A 4,653-nucleotide genomic window follows, 5' to 3' on the forward strand; every position below is an offset into this window, starting at 1 on the left:
GCAAGCCCTAAACTCACACCGAGGGCCAAATACCCCCTTCACCCACCCCCGCTATCCACAATAAAGCTGGCACGATGGGTTAACCCCTTCATTGCCTTAGCGGTTAGGCTGTACATGAAATCACTTTATGTGAAGAAACGCGTAGAGAAGAGCGTTTTTTAGCTGCTGTCACACTGTGATATATATTTTGACTCTATCCTCACTGCCCACCTCATTACGGACTGCCTTTGGGAGTGCAGAGAGACTTCTCTGATCAGCCCCTGCATCGCGGGGTCACGGACTACAGACCTCATATCCGGATACACTAACATTGTGGAGGACTTCCGGGTCACATTGTGGTGAGCTTTTTCCTGTATCCCCTGCTGGATGTCGGTTCAGCAGAGCTGAGAAAACCCAGACAGAGAGAGGGCGCGCCATCCAAGGCACAACGTGGGCGGTTGGCGAATGAGTATACTCATTATATGCAATTATTTATCCTGTGTTTGTGAGTTCGCATTTGTTGGTTTTATTCATATTCATTTTTATTAAATTGTATTTTTTCATGCTGCACTAGGATCGGGCGCTTTCTTTTCTCGTTGTATACATATATATATATATATATATATATTCATTTAATTATTTATTTATTTAGAGTTATTTATTTATTGTGGGGCTGCTGTGTGTGTGTTTTTTTATTGTGGTTAGCGGGTGTGGGTGAAGGGGGTATTAGCCCCAATGGTGGTTTGTTTAGGGCTTGCGGGGGGGGGGGGTAGCGGGAGGGGTTAACCCCTTCATGACCATTGCGGTATTAACTGCTACGGTCGTGAAGGGGTTAACTGCACCCACAACCCCCCCGCAAGCCCTAAACTCACACCGAGGGCCAAATACCCCCTTCACCCACCCCCACTATCCACAATAAAGCTGGCACGATGGGTTAACCCCTTCATTGCCTTAGCGGTTAGCCGCTAAGGTAATGAAGTGGGCTGTACATGCATTTTTCCTGCTTCGGATGCATGTCGGGGGGCTCCGGTGCTGATATTCCTGGGTATCAGCTCTGGAGCCCCCCGGCATCAATCCGAGCCAGGAAAAGGGCCTGTTTCTTTTTTTATGTCCCCTCTCGCCGCTCAGCTCCAGCTTTTTGCCAACTTTTGTTGGCGGAGCGATTTGGAGAACATCTCTCCATTTTATTGGCTCGATCAGCGGCGAGATGCTGATCGGGGCTACCTGCATACGGCGGGTTTTAAAACTCGCCATTACCTAATTTGCTATAGGCATATTTGGCGAAAACCTGGCGAGATTGCGCTTCTCGCTGCTCTCTGCATAGGCCCCTAAGTCCTGTCTAACAGTATTTAGCCTTTTTAAAGTACACAACAGACCGTGGCATCTTCCTGGCTTGTAACTTATTTAGCCGCCGCCTCTATCTCTTGGCGTTTTTGGCGTTATGACTCAGCATCGTATTCTATTGCTATTTATTTTACATTTTGATTATTAAAAGTTCAAGTCCATTTTTGGTGTGCACCCACGACGCAACTCTTTGGGGTGATTTGTGAATTCTTTACTCACATATCTCCCTTTTAGTATTGCTTAATACTTACCTGGTGCAGGTAGCACCCATATTTCATATTACAAAGTCACACATCATAATTTATGACTGTTGAGCAGTGCATTTAAAACCAGAGACAGAACATAAAACACAGACAAAGCTCAGTTTTAGAACATCCAGTGAAACTCATACACGGTACAGTGCCTAAATATATATGTATAAATATCTATTAAGTAAAATGGTCTTTTAGTTTGACATTTTTGGCCAAAATTGTTGTAAGCCCCTGAGCCAACGGCACGGCAGACCACATTTCAGGGGTCCCTAACACTAATATAAATTCTTAATAACCTGTGTAATATCAGGAAGAATGATTTATAGTAAATCTGTCAATATTAGTTGCAAAGTTCTAAGTCTGATTGAAGCTTTTTATTAACCTGTACATTACCAGGAAAAGCACTCTGTATTAGAGTTGTCACAACCATACTGCAAGCAAACAAGTTCCCCTGTGTGGAAGATGCTATGGAGTGAGCCCTTAACCATTTAAATGTGGGAGGGGGTGAGCTTCAATTAGGTAGCTGAACAAGAATTTATATTAGCGTTATGGACCCCTCAAATGTGGTCTGCCATGCCGTTGGCTCAGGGGCTTACAACAATTTTGGCCAAAAATGTCAAACTAAAAGACCATTTTACTTAATAGATATTTATACATATATATTTAGGCACTGTACCGTGTATGAGTTTCACTGGATGTTCTAAAACTGAGCTTTGTCTGTGTTTTATGTTCTGTCTCTGGTTTTAAATATATATTGCCATGCTCAGTAGCACTCCTCTGTGACACTCATATGCTTATATACAGTGGTTGACAAATCACCAAAAAATCTACTCGCCACACAAAAAAATCTACTCGCCACCTAGTACCAAACGTGTGTTGCTTGGGCCAATATTTACTCGCCCGGGGGTTAAATCCACTCGCCCGGGGCGAGCAAATGTATAGGTTTGTCGAACACTGCTTATATATATATGTTGTGGTTATTTTGTGGGTTCAATAGGAGCTTGTTAGGTGTCCAGTATGTTTTGTTGAGCAGTGCAACCAATTTTTTTGTGATTACAAATAATTCAGCAAGCAACATTTAGACTACAGCATCTTAGAAGAGCATCCAAGGACACCTGGCAGTACACCCAGACCGCTGCGACAGGTCCAGAATTGTGCCATAAGGCTCTGATACTATATTAAAAAGGAGTGATACTGAATGAAGTTAGATACGGATTCACTGCAGGAGTTTAGAAGTACCGTATATAGGAACATTTGGTTTGTTAATTGTGACATTGTTTAGAAAGATTAAAGTTGGACTGTACAAAACCCCTAATTGCGTTACATTGGTACTGCTGCGGCCCATTTTATTCTAAAACATCGCCGCTTTTTTCCTTGCTTTTTTCTCGAATGCGACGCACTTCATCGGGTGCATGCCGCATTCATGTTGCGTTCTCAGCCGCGGGTCATGTGCGGGTCATGCGCGGTTGACGTGTTTATTGAGAATGGTTCGGATTTAATAGGTTGCAATGCTTCGCGTGTCCGCCAGATGGCAGATATGCATGAATTGTAATGCGCATGCTCTTCAGTAATGTGTCGACTTGCAGGTGTTTCGTTAAAAAAAGATACCACAGTGTGCTATTGTAACTTGGCCTTGAGACTGAAGGAAGAGGTTACAATAATGTATCAATTTAGGCTTTTCATATTAAAGAAAGACAAAGACCAGTTTCGGTTACAGTATTCTCCAGAGACCCGCCCGCCATGAGTGTTCAAGTGCAGCCCGCTTTCCAAAAACCCGACAGAAGTTACGCGTATTTGATATGGGCCGCGATTAATGCAACAGATGATAAGATGGCAACAGTTGTTCAAATTTATCAGTATTTTATCGAAAACTATGACTTTTACAAATTTTCGCCAGCTCCTCATACGTGGAAGCGTGCAATAAGGAAAAGGTTATGTAGCGATCCCTGTTTTTATCGTATTGAGCCACAATTTATTGGAGAGTATTGGTGTGTATCACCGGCTTTTTCCTGTATCTATGATCATGCAGATGGCAAAAGGCGAAGGGTCGTGTTAAAACCAACTAAGAAACGACAGTCGCTGCCAAGCAATGCACCAGCACCGGCTTCCAATAACGGTCCCACCGTAAGTGACAAACCCTGAGCCTGAGCCGGATTTCGCGTGCAGTTTCGAGCAAGCTTGCATGTACCTAAGCAATTTCCAGCCTCATCAGCTGACTACAGGTGGACTAGTCCTGCTGCAAACTATCGACGTGGATGATCAACAACACTGGACTGGCAGTGGCCCGGCGCCGGCGCCAGCTGAATGGGAAATTCTATGGTGAGTATTTTCTGAGTTTTTTTTATTTTGACAATATCAATATTGGTGCGATTCCAAAGTCAAGTGATTCTCCTGTAAGCAATATCATTGGCTGAGCGGCTTCTACAGTACTGTAGATACTGAACAATAGGTGGAACGCTAGGCGCATGCGCATTGGAACCTTCTTGAAACGCATATGCGTGTCATCACATCGACGGTAGGCGCATGCGCATGTGAACAGGAGACGCCCCCCGAGAAAATTATTGGTGGGACTGACTGGGAACTTCTTTAGGGGGCTGACCATTACAGTAAAACTTTTCTTTTTGTTTTTCCTCAGAAAAGAAAACGGCAAATGGAGGGATTTCGATGGATAATATCGCTTTGTGTAACTGTGCCTGCACATTGCTGAATCGGATTTAAAAACCCACGTACCGGAGTCTACAGTTTAGTGGCCGTTGTTATTGATTAGGATAGAATACCTGAAACAGTATGCTGGTGTTTTCCGGCCGTACAGTATACAATACTTTTTTATATACAGTATACTGTGTAATAAACCCGAAAAAATAAAAAGTATGCATTTATTATACATGTATTACAGTACATACAGTATGTGTCTTCTATACAGTGCCAGTACATACTGTACAGTACAGTATGTGTCTTCTATTTTTTTTAATACTCTTGTGATGTGCAGTACTGAGCATGCCTACAGTATACAGTACAGTATGCCTGGACAGTAGTGTACATTCTAGAAACACTGTATTTTGTTACAGTAGCAAAGGAG

General features: G+C 43.2%; 1 long non-coding RNA gene across 1 annotated transcript; it reads left to right on the forward strand.

The window, feature by feature from the left end:
* The first annotated feature begins 372 nt into the window (after window positions 1–372).
* On the forward strand, window positions 373–4,424 carry LOC142468759 (uncharacterized). Its single transcript, XR_012788866.1, has 3 exons — window positions 373–484; window positions 3,604–3,893; window positions 4,210–4,424. It is a non-coding gene; the product is annotated as an uncharacterized LOC142468759 (long non-coding RNA).
* Window positions 4,425–4,653: the final 229 nt, after the last annotated feature.

This window comes from Ascaphus truei, chromosome 1 (genome assembly GCF_040206685.1).
Source record: "Ascaphus truei isolate aAscTru1 chromosome 1, aAscTru1.hap1, whole genome shotgun sequence".
NCBI lineage: Eukaryota > Metazoa > Chordata > Amphibia > Anura > Ascaphidae > Ascaphus > Ascaphus truei.